This window comes from Podarcis melisellensis, assembly GCF_964234715.1.
Source record: "Podarcis melisellensis genome assembly, chromosome: 15".
Classification (NCBI taxonomy): domain Eukaryota; kingdom Metazoa; phylum Chordata; class Lepidosauria; order Squamata; family Lacertidae; genus Podarcis; species Podarcis melisellensis.
Genome location: NC_138532.1, coordinates 5164166 through 5191859, shown reverse-complemented (window position 1 = coordinate 5191859; position 27694 = coordinate 5164166). Strand labels below are relative to the sequence as shown.

General features: G+C 42.8%; 1 protein-coding gene and 1 long non-coding RNA gene across 5 annotated transcripts in view; both read left to right on the top strand.

Annotated features, from left to right (window-relative positions):
* The window catches only part of LRRTM4 (leucine rich repeat transmembrane neuronal 4), a 407607-nt gene that overhangs the window by 155979 nt on the left and 223934 nt on the right, over nt 1–27694 (top strand). The gene's annotated exons all lie outside the window — the stretch shown is intronic.
* LOC309357404 lies at nt 14919–17765 on the top strand. The gene is made up of 3 exons (XR_014163116.1): nt 14919–15354; nt 15531–15720; nt 16214–17765. It is a non-coding gene; the product is annotated as an uncharacterized lncRNA (long non-coding RNA).

Sequence of the window (27694 nt, the reverse complement as noted above, 5' to 3'; positions counted from 1 at the left end):
TTAAATTATTTGCTTTACTGAAGCCCAGCGTTAATAACTGTTGTGGTGATAAACCAGAAAAGTAAAGCTTTTGGTTGACAATTTTAGTTCAAGCGCTCTCATGACAATTTTGTGATAGTAAGGGTAGTAGACCAGTGGGGTTTAAATTTAGGCAAAGCTAATAATTCAATGTCCTACACCAAATCTGTAATTCAACAGAGGGGAGATTAGCTTCCAAGCGCAATGAAGCATTTGGAAAACAGGATGGAACAGGAAAAAATTGCCTTATGAATTTAGACTGAACAGCTTCTGCAGATCCAAGTTGAGTGCCTGTCCAAATCTGAGCCCCATATACGGTAGTAACGGTGCTAGGGGTTTACCTTTAAACACTTTATATCACCTTAAGAGCAATGGTTTCCCCTCAATAATCCTGGGAGCTGTGGCATCTAGTCCAGCTCCCTGCAAAGGAGGAATCCTTCACCCAATGGGCTCGAACTCACAATCCTCAGATGAAGAGTCTACTGCTCCACTGGCTGAACTGAAGGAATGGGTTACCCAAACCCAAAATTGACTGTGCAGGCAGTTTGAAATAGGCGCCAAAATCCCTATTTTTCCTTAGCTAAAATCCATTAACTTGAGCTCTGAGTCAGTGTATAAACAAAAACCCGGCTGTATAGACAAGTGCTCAGAGCCCTCTCCTTTATCAGTTTGTGACAGTAAGGATGGCCTTGACTGTACCAGTAGAACAGGGAAGACACATCTGTGCCTTATCTTACGTCCTGACCACAAAGACCACAAAGACGCACAGACCTAGTCTGGGAACAGCGCCAGAGTGTGTTCTTGGAGATGGTGACCTCTTGCTCCAAGATAAGAGTAGGAACAGGAAGATCCTTTTATGGTCAGAAGTACAGGAAGGAATATCCTTTTATGGTCAGAAGTATAGGAAGGAATACCCTTTTATGGTTAAGAATACCGGAGCAGGAACATATGTGATGTCAACCTGCGTGAATAGGCTGATGTGATTGAATTCCTGGGGAAGGAGGGAGAGGGCTTGGAGGATATATATACTGCATGATTTTTCTCATTTCTTTGGACTTGCTGTGGACTGACCACGCAAATGCCTTTCTGCTGTTCCGGAGAGCAGAAATAAAGAACTCTTTCTCTGAAACAACCCTCGGTGTCATTTGACTTCCTTCCTCCTGTCCGGGAGCAACGCAGACCCCACCAGTCAGTAAAGTCTAATAAGGCTACAGAACTATCCCAGCTCATGTTTTAAACATTTTATTGGTTTTATTTTCTTTTAATTACAGTATGTTGGTTCTATGTATCTTTGCTTTTAATTGGACAATGATTCCTGGATGCATTTTTAATTCTACTTATACAACAGTTGGAAAACTTTTCGATCAAATAGTTTATATGTGTGTGTGTATATCTGATGGGACAGGTTACTCACCCATTATTAAATAAAAACAAAATGAATAAATAGTACCATTCTTTGTATTTATACGCAGAAGTGAGTCCTACTGAATTCAATAAGATTTAATCCTAAATAATTTGTTCACGTTCAAAGGTGGCTTACCTGGTTTAGGCATCTGAAGTAATACACAGACTGAAACACAGCAATCCTTCAAAATTCACACTTTTCTGAATTTTGCAATGCAGTTCTCAAAGCAAGTAATCATAGAATCATAGAATTGTGAAAGAGAGAAAGAGAAAGAGAAACATACAGAAATATATGTTATTAGAGAAAATGACTTTGCAACTATGCATATAATTGGCAAAACTGCATACCAAAACGTGTAGGAGAAATTTGCACAAAAGCCGATTAATTTTCATGATGATTTTTTTCAAAGAGCAAACTGATGTGGAGAACTGAACTTGAGATCAGAAAAATGAGAAACTGAGAGAAATTGGAATGATCTGATTTGCCCATCGTACTGAGCACCTTCAGTCTGAAATCGTAGAGCTCTGGCACAGCCGTACCATTGCAGTGAGAGAACTAGACCTAAGCAGTACAGAGTCCACTGCAAGGCTAGTCAGTTTTGCATTTGGAACAAGACATCAGCATCTCTTTCAGTAAGCACTGTTCAGAGCCCAGGAATTTAGCAAAGATACTGGCTTGCCAATAATTTCACTCCATGGATTTTTATTGATGCGAAGAGGCTCTTCATTCTGGCCTTACTAGGTTAATTAAACAGGGAGGAAATGGCTGACTTGGCAAGATGGGGAGTAGCCAGTGTCTTATGGGGAATAATTTATTGTAAAGAAGAAGCTTGAAAATAATGGCAGTGTGTGCCTACAGAAAATGGCTTTAAAATCCGTAGTAATAGCACCAGAGTCCTCTATCTCAAATTCCAAATTATATTGCGACTGGGAGGTGCCATCTTGAGAGGACATGGCTATGTTAGGAACATAGTAAGATACCTTATACTAAGTCAGACCATGAGTTCACCTAGCTGAGTATTATCTACATGGACCAGCATTGATTCTCTGTGTTCCAGGCAGTGGTCTCTCCCACTGCACCATGTTTTTGTTAATGCGTAGTACAAAAATATTTTTAAATAAATAAACAAGTAAGATTTGGACAAGTGGCAAAGAAATTATTCAGCATGTAGTACAAATATATTTCTAAATTAATTCCCTTTTTTCTTCCTGTGTTATCCTAAGGACTAGAATCACATTGGGATTTTACATGACAGATGAGATTTTCCAAAGGAGAAATTGTGCATCCCTTCCCAGCTTTACTGAAAATTAGGACAGAAACACAACAGATCAAAGAAAGTAATAGTACCACTCAGTTCTGCCTTGGTCAGACCACACCTGGAGTACTGTGTCCACTCCTGAGTGCAACAATTTAAGAAGAACATTGTCAAGCTGGAACATGTGCAGAGGAGTGCAACCAAGATGATCAAGGGTCTGGAAACCAAGCCTTATGAGGAATAGTTGAGGTGGTTGGGTATGTTTAACCTGGATAAGAGGAGACTGAGAGGAGATATGACAGCCATCTTCAAATATCTAAAGTGCTCTCACATGGAAGATGGAGCAAGCTTGTTTTCTCCTGACCTGAAGCAATGGATTGAAGTTACAAGAAAGGAGATTCCAACTAATCATCCAGAAGAACTTTCTGATGGAAATAGCTGGAAGTTGGTGGAATCTCCTTCATTAAGCAGAGGTTGGGTGGCCAACTGTCAGGAATGCTTTAGTAGAGATTACTGCATTGCAAGGGTTTGGACTGTATGTCACTTGGAGTCCCTTCCAACTCTACATAAATATATGATTCCCACCATTCAGCTTATCAGACCAATGCAACATTCCTTCATTTCCTAAATATTTTTTTCCAACACACCAGGCTCCTCAAAGAAACCTTTTATGAGATGGTACTTGTATGCTCATAATTTTTAACTTCTTTAATTGCCTTTGAATAGTAATGTCATCATTAATGTGCATGTAGCACGTCAAGCTGCCACACATTTAATGACTCTGGGAATTGTGACCTTGCTGTTCTCTGACAATTTCACCACTTAAAGGGCAGGGAAAAAAATATGCTTCTGAAATAGGTAGCTGTGGAATAGTGTTATTTACAATTGTTATGGAAAAGATCACTGTTTCATAGGTGAACCATTTGTTCTTCCACTCAGTAATAGAGAAGCCTACTTCAGGTATAATCCTTCCCCTTGTGAATAGTATAATGCAGAAATGAGTGGGGATGAACACATTAAACTCTGGCTCCCCTGGAACCATTAGGAATGGGTGACTTCGTTAATTTCAGGTTTTTCCAGTTTATTTTTTCTAATCTTAAGTGCCATTGTCCACATTTCCACATCAGTTTGTTTTTTTAAAAAAAATTAAAAAGTCCTCGTACAAATTAATTTGCATTTTAGCATGAATTTCTCACAATAAATACATTTGCGTGGAGTTTTTGCTTCATAAGCACATTTCCCCAAAGCAATTTTGCCTAATATAATTGTATTTTTCGATGTTATTTTTTTCCCTAATATCAATATTACTGAAATATATGCATTTTGTGCACATTACTTGGCTGGAGAACTGCATTCCGAAATTCAGGCAAGTGTAAATATCGGAGGCTGGCTATGTTTCAGTTTATGTATTGTTTAGGAAAGTGGGAATTAATTAGGTTTGCCATTAAGTGAGAATGGAATAAAATTTCTTCCCCCATCCCATGCCACTTAAAAGGAAATGCCCTCCTTAAATAAATAACAACAATAATCCTAAGCAAATATGCAGACAGCCGCCTCACTGAGTTTAACTGGACTTAATTCCAGATAAGAGTCCCAATTTCCATGATCTCTGGTCAGTGGCCATGCTGGCAAGGGCTTATGGGATTTGTAGTCCAACAACATCTAGAGGACACCACATTGGCTGTGCCTGGTATATAGGATAGCAGTATTAATATCTTCACTCAGCCAAGCTTAGAGTCTAAGGTTTTCTTATTTGATGTATTGAATTTTTTTCTTTTAATGTGCTTACAGAAAATAAATAGGAGAACAAGAAAGAAACCTGTGAGCAGTGAGCAAGATAAGTGAGCAAGTGGGATGCGGGTGGTGCTGTAGGTTAAACCACAGAGTCTAGGGCTTGCCAATCAGAAGGTTGGCGGTTTGAATCCCCATGACGGGGTGAGCTCTCGTTGCTCGGTCCCTTCTCCTGCCAACCTAGCAGTTCGAAAGCACGTCAAAGTGCAAGTAGATAAATAGGTACCGCTGTGGCGAGAAGGTAAACGGCGTTTCCGTGCGCTGCTCTGGTTCGCCAGAAGCGGCTTAGTCATGCTGGCCACATGACACCGGCTCCCTCAACCAATAAAGTGAGATGAGCGCCGCAACCCCAGAGTCGTCCATGACTGGACCTAATGGTCAGGGGTCGCTTTACCTTTACCTTTAAGATAACTATCAGAGTTCCCTAGAGTACAGTTTGAAAACCACTCTATTAAAAGGGCAGGGAGTCATCCTTATCCCCTTTCATCATAGAAAGCCTTTGTCCTGGAGTGTAGCATTTCCATCTAAACAAACCTTGTCTTCTTTGATGTCTGTTTCAATTACTCGCCTGGGTTTAGGCTCCAATGCAAATCTTTGTGATACTAATGGGGATTACTATATATTTTATTATTGTTGCTATGTTTTGTATTGTAAAGTGCCTTGTGTTTCTTTGTAAATTAGCAGTGTTTATGTGTGGTAATAAGAGTGGCTGGGGGGGGGACCCAGCCAGATGGGCGGGGTATAAATAAATTATTATTATTATTAATTATTATTATTAATTATTATTAATTATTATTATTATTATTATTATTATTACTACTACTACTACTACTATTTATGGACTTGACCTTAAAACTGATGACTATATTGCCTCTAGTGGCAGAGGCAGTGTCCCTTTGAATACCAGTTTCTAGGTAGCATGAGTAGGGAAAATACTATTGCACCCGTGCACTTATCATAGGTATCTGGTTGGCCCCTGTGAGAAGAGAATGCAAGACTAGGTAAGATTTTGGTCTGGCCCAACAGGGGCTCTTCATATGTTCTGATAAGGTGCAGACAACAGCACCATATTGTGAAATATCATAAGAATGTAAAGAGACCCTGATGGATCAGGCCAGTAACCTATCTAGTGTAGTTTCCTGTTCTCACAGTGGCCAAACAAATGTTTATGGGAAGCCCACAAGCAAGACCTGAGAGCAACACCACTCTCCCCTCCTGTGGTTTCCACCAGCTGGCATTCAGAAACATATTGCTGTATCTCTCATTTTCTTTGCATAATTGGAGCCTACTCTATTGCAGGATACTTTTTAAACATCATGTTGAACATGCTGAACAGGTGTCAATAGTGGCCTGAAAACCCCCTACTATTGGGTGCTCCTGCCCATGTGATCTCTAGACCCACTTCCCTTTCAGTCTTTTCTGAAGGAGAGGGGTGAATTGGAGGCAAATTCACCTCGCTAAAGGTTGGGAGGAATTTTGGTTGTTGTTTTTCCCCTTGTAATACATGGATGTTTTGTAAAGCATGTGTTTTCCATCTGATATACACTTGTGCTACCTTGTTCTACATAACCGCCCTACATAAACTGAGAGAGAAATCTTTGTGTCACTCACTGACTTAACCAGCACCAGTGCTTAGCTCCCCCCACCTTGGCTGCATAATCTTCTGTAAGAACAACTAGTCATTTTGAGAGGATATTCACAGAAATAGGGAAGGTGACTGGGATCTAATTGCCATTGTACTGTAATAATATGCTAAAGAATAGTCTTATCAAATTATGTATGTTTATATAATAGATATAACAGTTTCTTATCAAAATCCATTGACACATACTAATTTTCACTTATTAGAGTAAAGTAGAAACTTCTGATAGACTATTCTGTATTCTGCTATTTGAATTCTGAACAAGAGAAGCAGGAAGAGAGCCCCTCAAGACATGGACTGCTGTTGCGATGCCCTCCAGGCGTTGCAGTACAACTGAAATCAAGCCCAGCCAGCATGGTCTGTTGTTATAATAATAATAATTTATTATTTGTACCCCGCCCATCTGGCTGGGTTTTCCCAGCCACTCTGGGCGGCTTCCAACAAAGATGAAAGATACACTAAAATGTCACATATTAAAAACTTCCCTGAACAGGGATGCCTTCAGATGTCTTCTGAATGTCAGGTAAATGTTTATCGCTTTGACATCTGATGGGAGGGCGTTCCACAGGGTGGGCGCCACTACCGAGAAGGCCCTCTGCCTGGTTCCCTGTAACTTGGCCTCTGTTGTTGTTAATGATAATGGTGAATAATGTAATTTATATACCATGGCTTCTAAGAGGCTTGCAACCATAAGATCAATCTAGAATTAAAATACATAATAACATTTAAACATTCTGAATTAAGATATACACTAAATCAAATGATTAAAAAAGCATAACAAAACAGTTTTTAAAAAGCAGTTAAAGCGATAAAATCATAAGTTCTATTCAGGGGAACACCTGCCAAAGGAGGTGCGTTTTCAATAATGGCAGCACTGATGGGGCCTCTTGTGTCTCAGAAAGAAGAGCATTCCCATACACTGGGGCTACCAGTGAAAAGGCCATGCTACCACAAGCTGATAATCCTCAGGCTGTGGCAAAACTAACTGTGTTCTGTGCAGTAAAGAGGAAGGATGATGGGATCCGAGTGTACCACATTGGCTACGTCTCCCTACAAAATGGAACGCACCATCTCAGAAAAATTGCTTTGCTGATCTGAAAGTTGTTTAGCAATCCAATGCAACAGAAGTAAGTTTTATGGTATTTTGCATTCAGTTGTACTGAATGCCATGCTAATTGCAGCCTTTTACAAGTATTGATTTTCACATGGGAACTTGAAGGGAACTGGGCATAAGAGCATTCTCTTGTTGTTTATCTTGCATTTGTTAAAGAAGTATGAAAATGGTTTTCAGAAGCACAATTAACACAGTGGGGCATTATCATTTAGGCAGCCTAGGAAAGCAGTCATAAGGCACGAAATGTCAAGTTAAGGAAATTGGGCGGGGGGAGAATAACCTAAGAATCCAAGAGGTTGCAAGGAGCCAAAGATAGAAAGATACTGAGGGGAAAGGGAAAGGGAATGGATTGAAGACCATCTCAGTACAAATTCTCACAATTTGATGAGCATGCTTTTAGTATTGTAGAGCTGGAAAGGATCTTGGAGGTCATCTAGGTGAACTTCACTGCTCATTGGAAGATAAGTATTGCAGGCTCCAACTCCATCATTCCTGAGAAATGATAGTCCTTTCTCTGCTTAGAATAAATCTGAGGAAGGAGAGCCAACCATCTCTCGAGGCAGCCTGTTATGTTATAAAACAGCTACCCCGGTATTTCCAAATGTTGACCCCAAATCTTCTCCCCTGCAATTTCCATCCATTGATTTTAGTTATGCCTTCTGGAGTGACAGAGAAAAAAGTCAGAGACAGCCTATACAAATAGGTTTATCACTTCAACTAGATTCAACAGTGGGGAAGCTAGCACACTTGTCTTCATTCTCTCTCTTTGCATGACAACTGAGAATGTAGGGTTCATTTTTTTAAATGCTTTTTGTTGGAGCCCTAAGACCACAAAGAAATGTTGTTCTCCTTGCACAGAGAACAGGACACATCATATTCTCCAGAAACAAAGATAGTAGTGCAGCAGAATTAGAGGCAATAAAAGTCTGACATCATCTGCCAATTGCTGTTGCCAAACATCCCCACTTCTCAGGTCTCTTTGCAGTTGCCAATGAAACACACACACTGATGGTATCCAGGTTTAGGAGCACAAACCACAGAGCCTAGGGCTTACCGATCAGAAGGTCAGCGGTTCAATCCGTGCGACGGGTTGAGCTCCCATTGCTTGGTCCCAGCTCCTGCCCACCTAGCAGTTTGAAAGAACATCAGGTGCAAGTAGATAAATAGGTACTGCTCCAGCGGGAAGGTAAATGGCACTTTTGTGCGCTGCTCTGGTTTGCCAGAAACGGCTTAGTCATGCTGGTCACATGACCCGGAAGCTGTCTGCAGACAAACGCCGGCTCCCTTGGCCCATAGAGCGAGATGAGCGCGCAACCCCAGAGTCATCTGCGACTGGACTTAACGGTCAGGGGTAGCTTTACCTGTGCAAACAGAAAGGCAACAATAAATCAAGCCATAAGACATACATAAGAAAAGCCCTGCTGGATCAACCTAGAGGCCTAGCCAAAATCCTGTTTCCCACAGTGGCCAACCAGAAGGCTATGGGAAACCAGAAGCAAGACATGCCGTCAACAGCAGTCTTCTGTTCATGATCCCCAACAGCTGGTATTCAGAACCACGCTCTTCTCATTCTGGAGACAGTGTATGGTCTATGATAGCCAAATCTACCATCTACATCCTGATGTAGCAAATTCCATAGTTTAAATATAGTGCTGTGTGAAGAAGGTTTTGATTCTCCCCCCATTCAGACTCATTGGGTGGCTCTGGGCTCCAGTATTATGCAAGATTGAGAGGGGTGGGGGAAGGTCTCTCCCTACCCATTTTGTGCACACAATGTTGTTGTTGTTTAGCCGTGTCCAACTCTTCGTGACCCCATGGACCAGAGCACGCCAGTGCACACAATGTATAACTTTATAAATCTATAACATGCCCCTTCATTTTTTCCAAATGAAAAAGCCTGAAATGTTGTAAAATTTCCACACAGGCAGTTTTCTCCAGCCCTCTGATCATAGTATTCTGCATACTATTTTGTTACATGACCACATGAAACACAATGGGCAGGTTTGGAGTTGGGTTGTGGTCTGCTCAGAGTAAATCCATTGAAATAAATGAACATATCTAACTTAAGCATTCATTTCAATGGATCTACTCAGACTAGAAGAAACATTGAATACAACCAATCATTGTTATCTCCCCATGCCCCCATTTTTATCTCAATGAGGACCAGTTACTTGGTCTTTTGTCAAATAATAGTAATACCTATATGGGATGCTCAGAAGTATGTGGACTATACGTATTCCCCTGCTGAATATGATTTAGCAGATAAGCCTCCTGTCCTGGCAGTGAGCTTTTTTTAATTAATGGGGTGATGGACAAGTTTTCTATCAAACCTTTTGTGGCTGTGATTTTTCAGAGCCTGTGGAAACTAATAATCTTGCAGAATGGGACAGACACTGACAGTACTAAAGGACTTTTACAGGGGTTTGGTGAAGTCATGTCATTCTTTGTAGCCTTTCCCTGCTGTCTCTCTGACATGCCTGGAAGCATAATGAAATGATGCATACACTACAATAAAGAGAGTGGATGAGTTTGCTGCTGAGTTATTGATGGCCAGATCTCGTCATCTCTACTCTACTCCGCTATACAGCCCTATTAATTTCAATGGGGATTTGCAGTGTGTGGATGGCACTTGATCCTCTGTCTTCAATGTATTAAATTTTTAAGTGTAGCTTGGACCCAGGAAGAAGGTCATTGGCATTACATCCTTTCATTAGCAGTAAATGTTCTTGCCAAAGACCCTCCCCCCCCCTTCCTGTGAGCAGAACATAAAGATTTTATTTTAAATGCTGAGTCTTAGCATTAACAAGCACATAAACAATTCAAATGTTCCAGTGCCTAGTTCTAAATTAATGCTTGGAAGTAGGATCCAACATTGGAATTGGTTCCCTCTCTGAGGTTCGGTCTTGATTCCACAAAGAGCCACACACTTTAGCCCGGTATGCTCTTGGTCCCAATGTATGGTCTGAAACCACATGAAACCACCACCTTGTTGAATGTAAGCCGGTTTAGGCCTGGTCAATGCCTGGGTGGGTGATCACCTGGGAGCGACATGCATGGTGCCTTGAGTCCCATGATGGGAGAAGAGTGAAATACTATTTTATTTAAATGTAGGGAGGCTTGGGGAGGGCCACAGCTCAGTGGCGGAGCATCTGTTTTTTATATAATGGTTCCAGGTTCAATCACTGTCATCTCCAGTGTTTCCCAACCAGTCTGGTTGTGGAGCACCAGCTAGGCAGCTACTGTCAGAAGTAGGAGAAGTTTGGCACTGTCTGTTGGGGAGGGCTTGTTCTGGTGGCTTGGGCAGTGTGGAAGCAGGGCAGAGGGTGCCCCTTCCTATTTTGCACCCGAGGCAATTGGATTAATGATGATCATGATCAAGATAGGCAGATGCATGCACAGAAGATCAACTGCTTTGCATGCAGAAAACCCCACGTTCATTGGCATCTCCAGTTGGGCTGGAGACGTCCCCTGTATGAAACTCTGGAGAGCCACTGTCAATGAGCGTAGACAATGCTGAGTTGGGTGGACCAGTGTGACCTGATACAGATTAAGCAGCTTCTTAAGTTCCTATAGTATGTTCCCCAAAGAACCCCATGTCTAAGGCAGTTTAGCAAGTATGTGCATATCATGCAGCCGTTAGCTGATCTACAAGCCATCTAAATATGAGTTAGGGTCTCAGTTTCAGCACATGGCCATGACATTGTCATCAATGCCTCACCACAACCTGATCTGACTAAATATCAGCAGAGGCTGATGGAAAAGTGGCTTTGGAAGAATGCGATCTTAATATGCCACCCCCCCATACATATTTTTAATGGGCACTCCCAAAAAGTGGTACTGTGGAAGACACACACACACACACACAAAGAGAGAGAGAGAGAGAGAGAGAGAGGTGCATGATGGTTAACAAAAGGCTAACAATGACTTTGAAAACTCTGCGTTTCTCCAATATTTTCACAGCTGCATGCACAGAATCCTACCCCCTTCCAGTCTTTTGTGAGCAGTTTATTATATTACTCCAAGCCCATGTTGTTTTGAACCTGTTTGTACAAATAAAATGACACTCCTAAACTCTGCACTAAAACAAATTAGATTTATTTGGAGGAGTTCAGTGAACAGCATTTTGAATGGGATCCATAATAGGCTTTTTAATTAAATGAATATAGTCATTTCATAGAGGCAGTTCTCATTAGTGCAGCAATATTGAGATGACCATTTCCTTCTAATTGTGTTGTATATTTATGTAAGTGGCTCTATTTTAGGGTTGGTTTGAACAGATTTATATGTAATCATGTCTTGACACCTCACTTGAATTTAAAAGCAAGGTAGTCCTGCTTGCCTAAAAAAAAGATGTTAAAGCGCAAGGGATAGAAACTGATTGTGGATATTTCTGGTCACCTGAACAACTGAACCTGTCTCATACTGCGCTTCGTCAAGACATCCCAGTTCTTTCTGCCCTGGCTGGTGGTAGCTGGGTTGGGATCTCTGGGAGAAGCCTTTCCTGTCCTGAGATCCTTCTATCTGCAGATGCCAGGGATTGAATCTGTGACCTTCTACGTGCAAAACATGTATACTCGGGCTATACACCCAGTCCAGACAAATCCTGGATGCCAAACTGGATTGGTCCAATGTAGGCTGTTTTGAGATTTGCCTGGAGTGGATCAAGGAAGTCCCAGATCATCCTGAGTTGGATACACCCAGAGTGATGCAGAGCTGTGAGGTGGAGGAAGGAATAATAAACATGCAGCCATGTGGCATGAAGTGGGAGGGAGAGAAGGAGAAAATGCAGGTAGAAAGTTTCTTTTCCCCCCAGCTATCTATTTTTTGTCGTTGGCATCCATCCATTTTGGGAAACAATGGAGGGGTGTGCCTTTTGAGGGTAAAGTCAAACCATTGGAGAGTTACAGCACCTGCTGTGGCTGTAGAGACTGAAATGGGAGGTACATGTTTTATGATGAGAAAGCGGCATGGAATCCAGTGGTGTTCCAGGATGGATTTTATGTTTTGGAAGAAAGCTGAAGGAAATTCACCCCTCTTGGGCTTTCTGATGAGGACCATTTTACGATTCAGAGAATTTACATTTGCATTTGAAGTGTTCTTTCCTTGGAGAAAAGATACATTTCTGATGAAGGATTAATTTAAATATGTGAAGTATGACTGTTGCCAGTTGTAACACCAGGGGCTACACAAATGATTTATATTAGGGAGAGGTAAAAATGTAAACACACACACACACAAAGAACACCAACCCAATTTTAAAATGTTAATTAGGTTCCGGTCTTCGTGAACAACACTTGTATTCCCTGCATCTGAGTCAATCAGCAATACTGAGTGTACTTTATGTCATATCTCATTTGGAGAACAATTCATTTCCATTCTCTTCACTGCTCTGCATTCAGTCCTTTATTGTATGCTAGGGCGGAGGCATGGGAGGAACTTGCATTATGACGTTGATCCAGAAATATTCTGACATTGATCCAGAACATTACGGAAAATGTCTGGTTTGGGAGCCATCCAAATATCAGTTCTTTTGGGTGGAAGCTATGTCTTTGTGAACTCTGTAGCTTTAACACCATAGATTTTCCAGGGACATCAATAGATTCTGTAAATTTGAGTTTCTTTTAGTGCTGTACATCAAAAGGAGATTTACCTGTCATTTCATAGCTGCAACAACTCTCTCCTGACCATAAGGGAGAAGTCTTTGCTCATCCTTGAATTAAAAAAAGGAAGAAAAGAAAAGGATTATTTCTGCTAGTCACATAGTTCCAGGCTAGATGTCAAAAGAATTTTTGCAAGAATTTCTCAAGGTCTTTTATATCAATAATACCAGTTAGTAATAGCACATAAGAAATATAGTCTTAACAGAATGTGAAGTTTGCAAAGATGCAGAACTTTGAACTTAATAAATGCCAGAGTAAAAGCTTTCCCAGATAACCAAGACTAGGCCGCTTTGAGTATATGCAATGTGACACCATCTTTAATCATGTAAAGCTCATAGTTCAGTATAAGGAACTAAAAGAGATGAATATGGTAAATACTGAGATTGAAATTGCAATCAGGATGCACAAATGCGATCTGTATTCAGTAAGGCCAGTAGAGCCCTGGCCCCTCAGGGATATCCAAGAACCCTCTATGAATTTCCTTTTCTTAAAAAGCTCATTCTGGTCCGTTTGCTTCTGGGGCTATAAGGTAAAGCATGCAGTAGCATTCAATGGAGCGCGCATCAGATTTTGTGAGCTGCTTTAGAAGGAGGGAGGCTTTCACATGCACAGTTCATCAAATGGGTTAGTTTGATCACACTCCTGGCATGAAGGCACAAGAAACTGAACAGGTAGAGAGGTGACTACTTAGGAAACTTCTAGGATGATGGCTGTTCCCCATAAATTGCTATACAGGTTTGTGGGGCCATACATCTTACTCTGTGTTCCTCCAGAGTGGGTGGCTCCGGGAGGCCTCCTTACACCCTTAGAAGGTGTGGATTAGAGAGAGACGGTGTTTAGAACCATTGCTCCACTCTTGGACAAGACTAGCTCACTCAATGCATGCAGTCTTGATAGAGCTAATTGTTCTCCCACACTTTGGCCTCCTCATGAGAAGAGAAGACTCCCTGGAAAAGACCCTGATGTTGGGAAAGATTGAGAGCACAAGGAGAAGGGGACGGCAGAGGACGAGATGGTTGGACAGTGTTCTCGAAGAGACCAGCATGAGTTTGACCAAACTGCGGGAGGCAGTGGAAAACAGGAGGGCCTGGCGTGCTTTGGTCCATGGGGCCACGAAGAGTCGGACATGACTAAACGACTAAACAACAACAACAAAATCGTGCTATCGTTGCAACTATATATATGTGGCCCTAATTTAACCCATTTACCTCTGCTTTAAAGGTAAAGGTAAAGGTACCCCTGCCCGTACGGGCCAGTCTTGACAGACTCTGGGGTTGTGCGCCCATCTCACTTAAGAGGCCAGGGGCCAGCGCTGTCCGGAGACACTTCCGGGTCACGTGGCCAGCGTGACATCGCTGCTCTGGCGAGCCAGAGCCGCACACGGAAACGCCGTTTACCTTCCCGCTGGTAAGCGGTCCCTATTTATCTACTTGCACCCGGAGGTGCTTTTGAACTGCTAGGTTGGCAGGCGCTGGGACCGAGCAGTGGGAGCGCACCCCGCCGCAGGGATTCGAACCGCCGACCTTTCGATCGGCAAGTCCTAGGCGCTGAGGCTTTAACCCACAGCGCCACCTCTGCTTTACCTCATTGCAAATGTTCTTTTCATACTAAAATTGTAACTCACATAACTACTGGTTGGGAAGCAAATCATTTTCACCCCTCAGTCGAATTTAAAAGTGCCTAGCAGACACACACACACACACACACACACAAGCCTACACAAAAGCCTTCTGAAATTTGGCAGGTTTCTTGCCTGGGGGGGGCATCTCTGTGGTATATGCTATTTCCACACACATTTCCCACAAGTGTACAGGAGAGATTAAGTGAATCCTCTTTTAAATCACTGCAAAATGTAAAGGCATCCTTTGCAATAAAACCACTGCCTCTATCCTTCTAAAATTTGGCAGTATTTGTCTCCTTTGATGGGGCTTCCATGTCTTAAAATTTCACACAACTTTGTCAAAAACTATTTTATAGATGGTACTTATTCATTCATTCATTTATTCATTCATTCATTCTATTTACCGTACATGCCACCTTTCTGCCAAAGCAGCCAATGAGGTTTAAAATTTTCAAGTACTAAGGCAAATAATAAAATAGTAAAATGGGAGTTGGGTAGTACTGGACAGTCCCTTATATAAGGAGCAGGCCCTTATATTGTCTGTGTCTGCCCCCTCACATTATTCCTCGTCTTCACAGGCAGATGGTGTCCACTGGCCCTGTAGCGATGCAGTCTGACTGGAGTCTGTCTGGGCCTGCCTCTTTTGCCAATGCGCGCACGCACGCACACACGCACACACAGACCTATTGTCTGGAATTTTACAGGTATTATTCATTTAGTAGGAGCAACTATTCCAGCAAATTATATTCAATTCTGTCAAACAGAATGAAATGAAATAAATCCCCATAATGTGGGGACAGGAAGATCAGAATTTCCTGGATCAGTATTAGAATTCTGACCCAAACCCAGTGGCGTAGCGTGGGTTGTCAGCACCCGGGGCAAGGCAAGTAATTTGCACCCCCTAACCCGTGGATTTACGCCCCCTAACCCGTGGACTTGTGCCCCCTAACCCTAACCCCCAGATGTTGCGCCCGGTGCGGCCGCCCCCCCGCACCCTCCCATGCTACGCCACTGCCCAAACCAGACAGCCTTTGCATCGCTCACTGTGAATTGTGGTCTGAACTGAAACTTTTGGTCAATGCAAACTTCTAGAATTCAACTGGGAAGTAAATTTGCAAATGTGTCCCAATTTTCTGGTCAATAAATGCAAAAGCATAGGATGGAAACATAGAAAAGCATTTTGTGTTCTTGCAAAAACTCAGTGAATGTGTACAGTACTAATGTTGGTAACTCAGATTTAACCTAGAAGGGGGCTGAAAATGAAGAACTCAAGTGCACACATGCACGTACTAACATTATTTCCCCAGTTCCCCCCCAAACTTCAAAAAATGTGGGGAGGGACAAAATAGAAGAGACATTTAAGCAGGGACTGCTGGCAATATAATAAGGATTCCCCCTAGTGAATAGGAATAGCTTGGACATATGGTGTTCCTCACTTCCTGAATTCTGTCTTTGCCTTGTGGGGTGAAGTTCTGACAAGCTGTCTGGGCAAAGGAAGAATGTAAGAAGATCCCTAGAAGTTTAGACCAAAGACACATCAGCATTTTATTCCAGCTGTGGCCAGCCAAATATCTATGCAATCCCTAAACAGGCCATCGTGCACCAGCGTTCTGCTCATGTTACCCAACTACAAACATCCATTGATAACCATTACTGCATACCTGCTGAAGACTGGAAACGTCAGCTGGTGCAGAGTTCAATAGCCAGGTTGCTCACCAGGACAAGATAGCTTGAGTATATTACACCAATCCTGGCCCAGCTGCACTGGCTGCCAATTGGTTTTCGGACCCTATTCACAGTATCTATAAAGTCTTAAATGGCTCAGGACTGCAATACCTTACGGACGACTTCTCCCCATATAAACCAACCTCAACTCTGCAATTATCACCTGAGGCAATTCTTCATGTGCCTCCTCCATGAGAGGTCCAGAGGGTGGAAACATGAGAGTGGCACTTTTTTGCAGCAGCTCCCCGTTTGTGGAATGCTCTTCCTAGGGAGGTTAATCTGGCACCTACAATATACTGTACATCTTTAGGCACCAGACAAAAATGTTCTTCTTCAACCAGGCCATTGGCTGATTAAAATTCTATGACCTTTTAAATGTGTTTGTGTGTGGGTATTGTATTGCATTTGTTTTAACTTGTTTAGTGCTATTATCCTGCATTTTTATCTGAGCTTTGAGATCTTTAGATGAAGGGCAGCATTTAAATTTAATAAATAAAATAAAATAATAAAAATACTAGGGGGCCCATGGGAAACAGAGTGGCAGGGCTCAATCTCAGATCAAGATTCCAATAGCAATAGCAATTGCAGCCAGGACTTTCAGATGCCCATGACCAGACCACTCCTTCAGTTTATAACCATTCCAATGGTTCTGACTATTCTTCTTTTGCTGGGAGGTTCAGAGCCTTTTCTTTCCTTGCTGTTCTGGAGCACGTGTCAGCTTAGCATAAACAGAAAAACAATGAAGCAGTGCAAACACAATGTTAATAAACTTGTAAGTTTGCAATAAAAAGCACAACAGTGATAAATATCTATGTGACAACAACATCTAGATGGACAGAAAGAGTTCACTTCAGACAGTGAAAGAAAAGAGCCCTTTGGCCAGGAGTCTAACGCTCTCTCATCTCCCCATGATCTCACAGTGGATAATACATTCATTAACAAGCAGATTCAATTGTGGACAAGGCTTATGAGAGTGTAGATGCCAGGCCTTTGATGGAATTGAAGGCTATCCCCCCAAGGGCATAAACTATGGGGTTCTGGGCTCAGAAATCCCTTGTTTCTCCTGAAAGGGACAACTGGGATGCATGTGTTGTCTCCGTCCATCTCACCACTGGCAGAAAGTTAAAAAAAACACCTTTTGAGCATGGGTAGGCAAACTAAGGCCCGGGGCCCAGATCCGGCCCAATCGCCTTCTAAATCCGGCCTGCGGACGGTCCGGGAATCAGCGTGTTTTTACATGAGTAGAATGTGTGCTTTTATTTAAAATGCACCTCTGGGTTGTTTGTGGGACATAGGAATTCATTTTCATTTTTTCAAAATATAGTCCGGCCCCCCACAAGGTCTGAGGGACAGTGGACCGGCCCCCTGCTGAAAAAGTTTGCTGACCCCTGCTTTTGAGGGATACTTCAGGGGAGAGCAAAGCCCCCCGGCTCCAGTTCCATTTCCTGCCTTTGCCGCTGGTAGGAGGTTTCTTGCCTGCCCTAGACATGGCAAAAGGAAAAGGCAGAAACACCATCTTGGAAGAGATTAGCCCTCCCCCTGCCCTTTGTCTTTGTTTCCTGGATCCCCTTTTGCTCTCTTCCTCTATCTGTTTTCGTTCTTTCCCTCCCTCCTATCAGATCTAATTTTTTCTAGGCCTTTTTTGGGCCAAAAGCCCTTGAGAGGCCTCTGGACATCTGGACTTGGGAGGGAAACCTAGGAAAGGACTGGGAAAAAACCCAGCAGGAGGGCTTTTCCTTCTCAGGAAGAGAGTTTCCTTCCTGGGAGGTGGAGGAATCTGGGGGAACCCAGGCCGCTTGCGCAAGGGGGCCTGAAATTCCCTTGAATTTAGCATTAGCCCAGGCTAGAGATGGGAAGGTGTGGGAAAAAACTGGGGAGGGGGATGGGGGGTGTACAGGTTTTTTCCTGTTTTTTTTCTCCAAAACCATTTTTCCTGGAAAAAACTGGAAAAAATAGGGTGATATAGTTTGAATATTCCACACACTTTTTTTTCTTTCCATTTTTTCCGGGAGGGGGGCAGCTTTGGAAAAAAACCCCAGAAAAAACCTGCCCCCCCAATCCACCCCCCAGGCCTGCTCAAAACATTTTCGTTAGGGCCAGCCCATCTGAACACATAGAAGCTGCATGTGATTTACTTCCTTTTAACCACTGCTGACTTCAATCATTTTTGAATACTCTTAAATACCTGTTTTAAACTGTGTTTTATCAATCATTATAATGTTCTGTTGTATATTTTTGTAAACTGTTTAAATTCTAAACTTTAGAAGCTCTCTTACCATCACGTGGTTTATAATATATAATAACAAATTCAATTTGAAAAACACACACACTCCTTTTCATGCCTGTGTGGAGACCTTAACCAAGAGTAGAGCTGAATCCAAGGTCCCATATCTCTAGGCAGAATAACTCTCTCTGCTCAGTCTTCTTGACCTTCAGCCAACTCTTAATTGCTATGTGGGAAGCTGCATGTAGGCAAAATCCCAACAGAAGCAGCCCCAGGCAGTCAGTCTGACCTCCCAGGCTTTTTCCCCAAGTGTTCAAGAGGCTTTTCCCCTTTCCAGAAGAGTTTGAGGAGAGCATCTTGCAGGAATGGGAGACGCCTGGAGCCTCCTCTCTCATAAAGCAGCTATATCCATTTGATAAGTCTGGAGTGGGATTTCTGAGTGTTCCTCCCGTACACGCCACCCCCTCCCAAAGTTCCCCACTCATGGATCCTTGGTTTCTGGAAGTGGGCAAGAAAATCCCAGGAACCCGGAGAGCAGAGGTTTTGTTGAGCAGATCACGTGAAGCTAGCACAGATCACTAGCCATTAAGGTCTTGCTACTAAACAATTACAGAACTTTGGCACCAGTTTCGAGGGTATCAGGCAACACTGAGTTTTTTGGTGACCCTGTGACCCCTGGGTTTGATGTTTCAATTACTCTCTCTGTGGGGTGCTAGAAAATGTGGGGGGTTTGCTACTAAATGCTACAAACCGATTACAAAACTTTGGCACCGGTCTTGATTGGACAACATTGGTATTGGGGTAACCCTGTGCCCCCTCGGATTTGATTTATTAATTACTCCGTTTGCGGGATGCTACAAAACATGGGGTTTTCGCTGCAAAACACTACAAAATGATTGCAAAACTTTAGCACTGGTTCCGAGAGGATCGGACAACATTGGGTTTAGGGGTGTTAATGATGACTTATCAATTACTCTGTTTGTGAGGCACTAAAAATGCAGAGTTTTCACTACAAAACACTACAAAACAATGACAAAACATAGGCACCAATTTCAAAGGGATTTTGGGGTTCATAGTTAATGAAGCTGTCTTGGGCCCATGATGCATCAGTCAATTCCACTGGTCCCCTCCTCCTCTGTGCCCTTGTTGATGTTGGACACTTGTGTTATCACAGCAAACAGGGTTGAATCCAGCCTAGTTGGGGGTGGGCAATTAAAGAAAACCCAAAACAAGAGCAGCAGACTGTGGTAACGCCCCTACTTGTATAGCATAGCAAATGAAGCTCTATTAACAGACATATTTCAAATTGTTCAGCAAATAGTTCTAAAAAGTCTCTTAATGTCTTTATAAACTACTGTGAAGGTCAGAAACATGTTTTCTCCTACGGTGCAAACACATCCTAAGGATATGAAATGTCAACCTTGTTAGCTGAAGTGAATTTTAAAGTACTGAGTGAGGTTTTGTCAGATAACCAGCCCAATCCTTCTGCATCCTAGGATACTTTTATTATTTTGGTTTTTTGATGGAGTGGGAAAGATAGATCTTTTCCATTTAGATTTTTCCCCCCACTGCAGATACCAGGGATTCAACACGGGCCTGGGATATTGTTATGTTATTGTTGGTTAGCAATAAATGCATTATTACACACACTCTCTCTATATATAAATATATCACTCTCTCACATACATTCTTAAAAGCTCTTTCTCATGTCAAACAAGCTGAACTATTAAGCAGTTTATTTTTCCTACAGCAGAGGTGGGTTGCTTTACTACTCCTAATTAACCTGTGTCTGACTCCCAGATATTAGTGGACTACAACTCCCATCATCCCTGCCCATTGGCCATGTTGACTATAAGTGATGGGAGTTGAAGTCCTATAACAACAGGCACAGATTACATAGGAACAAAGCACTTTGTGATCTCAGGTGGACTTATTCCCCCCACACCATTTGGTTTTTTTAAAAAAATCCTGAAAAATGCAGGAGAGCTGGGAAAGAACATATTTTAAAGATTGGAAGGAGAATATCATAAAAGATAAAACAAGCATGGTATCAGAATCTAAATATTATATCTAAACTAATCATAGCAAAATGCCAAAGCATGTTTGAAATCATTGTTAAAGTATTCTGAACATTTAGATTATATATATGTGTTTCCCCTAATATTTAATAAACCTTCCTCAGTAAGTCTTTAAAATAATCATTTCTTTAATAAATCTCATTCTAGCATTTGGGATTGCTGAGAGTTTACCATGAACATAATATAGCAGATTTTTTTAAGTCATTCATCTACTTTCTTCCTAATATCTAGCAAGCAACATTCTAGCCCCACCCAGTAAATTACAAGAATGATAATCATCATACAACTGTACAGGTAAACCACATGACAACTCACTTTAGTGGTATTTTATCAATACACAGGAGTGCAGAAGTGAATGTAATCTCTGCACAAAATGAATCCTCATTTAATCATGTGTATGGATCCATCGCGGGTGGCGCTGTGGGTAACACCTCAGCGCCTAGGACTTGCCAATCGCATGGTCGGTGGTTCGAATCCCCGCGGCGGGGTGTGCTCCCGTCATTTGGTCCCAGCGCCTGCCAACCTAGCAGTTCGAAAGCACCCCCGGGTGCAAGTAGATAAATAGGGACCGCTTACCAGCGGGAAGGTAAATGGCATTTCCGTGTGCTGCGCTGGCTTGCCAGATGCAGCTTGTCATGCTGGCCACGTGACCCGGAAGTGTCTGCGGGCAGCGCTGGCTCCCGGCCTCTAGAGAGAGATGAGCGCACAACCCTAGAGTCTGTCAAGACTGGCCCGTACGGGCAGGGGTACCTTTACCTTTACCTTTTTAAGAACTTGCTTTAATTCACGCCAAATGAAGCTGAGATGCTAAAACCCCTCTGTGTGTATCTACACGTCATAGCTGTCAATGTTTCCCTTTTTAAAAAAAGGGAAATTCCCTTATTCCGAATAGGATTCATTGCAAGAAAAGGGAGAAGTTGACAGCTGTGGTGCATGCGCGCACACACTCATGCTTGTGGTTGTGTCCCCTTGCTACTCCTTAACTTGTGTGTATTTTTTAAAGCAGTTAAAAATACAGTCCAACACAATTTGGGGAAACATTGTGCAGAATCAAACACATGCTCTTTTAGCTTGTCCGATGCTTTATTTAATTGCCTCATCACAGAGTTTCTTGTAACAACACCAAATATAGAAAGAGCAAGAGAAGTAGGCCTTTAACCCCATTATTTCAATCATTTTGATAATAATCCTGAAGGGTTTTGATGGGACTTGTGCCATTTTTAATACACGCCAAACTTTAATTCATCTATGTGACACTAAAAGGCAGCAAGCAGACATTTGGGTGTCATCTATTTAATTTTTTGCTCGGAATTCGGCAACTGCTACAACGATCTCTAGGTTAATTACTGTGATTTTAATTTTTTGTTAAAAGAATCTTGGCAATCTCCTTTCCATATACAAGTGTTGCTGTCTAGAGAAGGCTATGCCCTGTCCTCTAAAAATAGATTTGTGTAGGAAGCAAACAAAAGAGGAAACTATGCAAAAAAAGGAGTCCTGCCATTTTAGGAACTTGAATAGAGACAACAGAGCTGCAAGAGGACACAGATCTTGCAGTCTTAAGACCGTAAGAGGGAAAGTGCACATTGCAGCAGCAACAACAGCACCCCCAATGGCTTCTTCTTTATTGCAAAGTATTCCCAGAAAAGGAAGATTTGCACTAGAGAAGGGACAGAAAGCAGAGGAGTGCTTAAGCTTTACCCTGGCAGTCAGCTTCTGTCTGAACACAAATTTGACCTCTGTGCTTTTTGTTTTGTTTTTCATTTTATGGTGAGTGGGAGAGAAACTGCTGGGGGGAAATATACCATGTTGTTGTTGTTTAGTCATTTAGTCGTGTCCGACTCTTCGTGACCCCATGGACCAGAGCACACCAGGAACTCCTGTCTTCCACTGCCTCCCACAGTTTAGTCAAACTCATGCTGGTAGCTTTGAAAACACTGTCCAACCATCTTGTCCTCTGTCGTCCCCTTCTCCTTGTGCCCTCCATCTTTCCCAACATCAGGGTCTTTTCCAGGGAGTCTTCTCTTCTCATGAGGTGGCCAAAGTATTGGAGCCTCAGCTTCAGGATCTGTACTTCCAGTGAGCACTCAGGGCTGATTTCCTTAAGAATGGATCGGTTTGATCTTCTTGCAGTCCATGGGACTCTCAAGAGTCTCCTCCAGCACCAGAATTCAAAAGCATACCATTTCAAAAATATACCATAGGAACAGTTGAAGTTGTCAGATGCTGAGTCAGACCATTGGTCCAACTAGCTCAGTAATGCCAATGCTGACCGACAGCATCTCTCCACCTTTCAAACAGGGCTCTTTCTCCCAGCCCTAGTTGGAGATGCCAGGAATTGAACTTGGGGCCTCCCATATGCAAAGCAGAGGCTCTGCTACTGAGCTATGGCCTTTCCCTGAGCATGTTCTACCACTTAATTTCTCTGATGCGGATGAGGTCTTTCCCATCTCTCCCATGAGCTTTCCAATGTCTTGAACGTGGTGCATCATTGCCACTAAGTGAGAGGGGGGAGTGAAAGGCAGTGGGAGCTTGGCATGGAGCCATTCGGACCCTGCTCTCACTGCATCTGTGTGGTGCCCATACCACACGGTTCCTGCTGCCTTGCCCCTGCCCCTCCCAATAAGCAACAGTGATGTGCCATATTCAGTAGGCAAGAGAACAACACCCCTCCACACACACACAATCCCACTGTTCATAAGTCAGCACAACAGTGAGCCAGAAGGCATCAAGTTGGTGAAAGAGAATGCCCTACAACGTTACCTCTCCTTGTGGGCCATTTGTGATTTATATGGCTCATTCCCCCTAAATAGGTATTTATTTGGCAGCATTCATGAATATTTGGTATGCTTGGTAGAAATACATCTACCGATCTCTGTGGGCTAAACCACAGAGCCTTGCACTTGCTGATCAGAAGGTCAGCGGTTCGAATCCCCGCGACGGGGTGAGCTCTTGTTGTTTGGTCCCAGCTCCTGCTAACCTAGCAGTTCAAAAGCACATCAAAGTGCAAGTAGATAAATAGGTACCGCTCCGCCGGGAAGGTAAACGGTGTTTCCGTGCACTGCTCTGGTTCGCCATGACCGGAAGCTGTACGCCGGCTCCATCGGCCAATAAAGCGAGATGAGCGCTACAACCCCAGAGTCGGTCATGACTGGACCTAATGGTCAGGGGTCCCTTTACTTTTACCTTTAAGATAACTATCAGAGTTCCCTAGAGTACAGTTTGAAAACCACTCTATTAAAAGGGCAGGGAGTCCTTTATCTACCTATCTATCTATATCTATCTATCTAGTTATCTATTTGAGATTGCCCTAGGCTTTGGTTGCCAAGGTCAGAGAATGGAACTCTTTTGACAATAGCCTGGCTCACACACATAGACTTTTGAGGTTTAGAGTATCCTAAACAGGTATATTCCAGATCGCAAGAGGGGTAGGCAGTGTACTACCTCAACCTGGACTGGATCAGGCTTGCACTAATTTATGGTTAGTTAGCATGGTTGCATACATTATAGCATTATAAAGTTTTTACACTATCATTAAAATTACACATAGCAATAGGATACATTGCAGATCTGTAAAGTATCTGTGAAGAAACAGGAAGCATTAGTTTTAGATTTTAGTTAACCACAGTCAAACATTATCACTGCACCCACTGAATCTTAACTATGGTTGTTGAAACAGGACCGTTTCATAACCTAAAGTTGTATTCAACATAGCGCTAAATCATTGGTCCCATCATTGCAAGGATTTCCCACTGCACAATGGAATGTTCTCTCTCTCCTGCCCTGCACCCCCTAAATCTGCCCTGGGAGTTCTCCCAACCATTTGAAGCAGTTTTGGGGGTGGTCCAAGGTGTGTGTGGGCAGAGGAGATGGGGGAAATCCCATTGTACTAGCAGCAAACCTTTTGAAAGCACTTTCATTTAGCTCAGTTCTTTCAAACAAACCATGGTTTGAAATTCACTTCTTTCAAACAAAGCCTGGTTTACATTAAACACAGTTTGTCATGTCTGGGTGACACAGCAAGCTGTAGTATTAGTAGCAGCAGTAATAGGAATAGGAGTAACACAGAGAAAGAGCTTCCCAATTCCTTCCAACTGCTGCACTGGATGGGTAGAGAGGAAGCCAGAAGGAGGCTAGAGTAGGCTCATAATTGGCTTGATAAATCACAGCTTATCAGGGTGTCCAAATGCAGCCAGAAAGAGAGCCACGAGGGGTGTAATGGCTGGAGGCATCTGAATACCTTTCTTCAGGGATCTAATGTGGGGTAACAGATCTGCTGCCTTGTATGAGTGTATCTTCTTTGTCTTTCCTTACGCTTTCCTTGCACATTTTAAAATAAATCAAATAGCCACCATAACAGCTCAACGAATACACAGAAGTAAGTCCTATTGAATTCAGTGGGGCTAGGATTGTGGTCAAAGTCTCCATCACTCTCCCACCCAAAAAGAACTAAATCTGGATAGCACACCCAGGAATTTCTCACCATGTGGGAAGGTGCAGAGATGCATGAAAGATGCTTAAAGATTATATTGAAAGGATAATGCCTCCTACTAAAATCTGGAAGAAAGAGAGAGAGAAATGTTGCTTGCATCACATTCTCTCAGGGCATCTTAAACCATAAATGTTCCTCAAAGCATTTAATGCCTCTTTAAAAGTCTGGTTTAGTTTTATTTTATAGGGTACATATGACCACTGAGGTAGGCCAATTTCACACTGCAGTGGGTTGAAATGATTGACAATCATGAGGGAGTTTTGATGTGATTCTTAAAACTCTTTCCACATGATTCATTGGACTGTCATTGCCTTTTCATGCAAATAGTTTTTAATTCATTTTATTTCCTCCCAAAGAGTTCCAGAGATCATAACTCAAAACCTGCAATGCAATCCTATGTAAAGAGACTTAGGAAGAAGTCCCACGGAAACCAGTGCGCCTTGTTTACTAGGGCTGTGCACTGGGTTCAGCTGAGGACCAAACTGAATTGGGCTGATCTGGGGAAATCGGGGCTTTGATCAAGTCAGTTTGATACAGCCGGTGGTTGCTGCAGGTTGGGTCAGGCAGTCCAGAGTGATCCGGAGCTGTCAGGATGTGACATCAGGCAGAAAGAGGAAGAAGCTGTGAAAAGGAGGGACCACAGTATCTTCCTGCTGTCTCAGTTTCCCCTTGGGATCACAACATCTCCCCTCTCCATACCTCTGTTTTATACCCCAAGACCAAAAAAACAGCCACAATATTTTCCCCATCACTGAAACCACCCTCTCTCCCACAGAAATGACAATGATACCCACTCCCCACCCCAGTTTCTCTTTCTCTCTCATCTCCCAGGAAAAAAAAATCCTTCAGTGCCACAGAAAGCGGGAGGGAGGGAGGAAACCCATCTGGCAGGTCATGGCAGTAGCCCCTCTTCCCCTCCCCCCGAGGTGACCCATTTGGACTCCGAGGGGAATTCCTGCAAGGGCCAGCTTCCAAGACTTGTCTCAGTCTATGTGCCTTTTCTGCCCTCTAGTGGCCAGGACTGCCATCACAGCATGATGACAGACAAGTACAAATAGGATAGAGAGAGAGAGATTGACCTGGGTTAATCAAGTGGAACCCCCCCTTCTCCCTCCCTCCCCCCTTCTCTCAACACCTTTTAAAAGCCAGTTAAGAGTCTTTTCCACTCCTTACCTCAGCAACCCATAGTGATGTCATGATCGTATGGTGGTTGTAATAGACATAGGTGGTTTAGGAATTTGATGGGGTCAAATGCCCATCATTGATATAACATAAGCATACAGTCAGACAGGCCTTCACAACCTGCAACCTGCCAAGCTGCTGAGAAGAGCTCACTAGCTATGACTTGTGATATAACAGGTGCTTTACACCACCCCAAGCCTATCTATGTTGCATGCTAGCATGCAGCAATATAATAACAACAATAATTTATTATTTGTAACCCACCCATCTGAGTGGGTTTCCCCAGCCACTCTGGGCAGCTTCCAACACACACACACACACACACAGCAAAACCAGACAGACAGCAAAAGCCCACCACCATATGCACTGCCACGCCTGTGTTTTATCACAAGAAGTTCAGTATAGTTATCTTTGGAGATATTTACTCTTCGCACCCTTAAGACTGCTTGACCCATGTTGCAGGACATTGCATTGACCTATCTCTCTGTGGGAGGCACAGCACGTTTAAAAGACTGAAATTCTCCTAACGAATGTTCTCATGTATCACAAAGAGGGAGGAGGGATGAAGAAACATTCAGTTCCAGGCTTTTGGAGATGCTGTAAGTCACATAGCATGATGCAAAGTGAAGATATTTGAGACCTGTCTGATCAAGACGGGAACTCATTTTCAGAGCTCAAGAGGCTTCATAAATATTTTGCCACACTCTAATGCTCTTTACACCCTAAGAACTCAGAGCATTTTAGATTAATAACTGATTCTCTAACACCTTCATGGGGTAGGGAAGAAGGTGCAGGAGGAAAAACAACAATAACCTATGATTATAAACATTAGGGTTTTGAGAATCATTCTGCACCAGTCAAGATTTATTCTCACTGGAGTAGGGACTCCCCTTGTTTTAAATCATATCAAGGACAAGTCGTCTTTTCAGACAGTTTTAAATGGTGCCATCAGTCTGAATCTTTGATATGCCTGTCGAAAGCACCATCTACAAATGTTATTTTCCCCTTGAACACAAAATAAGCCAATGCACCAAAAGGTATAATGCATGGCCTCGAAGATCAAATTCTACTCCTTCCCACTAGTAATGTTTGAGATAGATTGAATGTTGCTCGTATGACTCAAGGATTCTTTAGCCAGAAGCTGGGATTGTTATTATGGGGGAAGGGGAGTGTTGTAGAGAATTCTCTGAGCTGCTGTTGCTCCTCCGCCTTGTGTGGTCACGCAAGATGAGATGACAACACATTTTAGGAACCAAGTTTTTTTGCAGTGGGTAAAGCAAAGCCTGTAGAGCTGTTGAGATGAAGCTGCCACCAGGCTTCAGTTAAGAGGACTGGCAAGTTTGAAGAAAACTCCCTTTTTGCGCATTGAGGTCCCCCCCAAGAAAAACACAATTGACACTTAATTTTTGTTTAAGGTTTTTGGCATAATTTTGGCCACAACTTTATTGAAATTACAGCAATGTGAGTGGTTGCTTAGGCAGTGGTAGCAC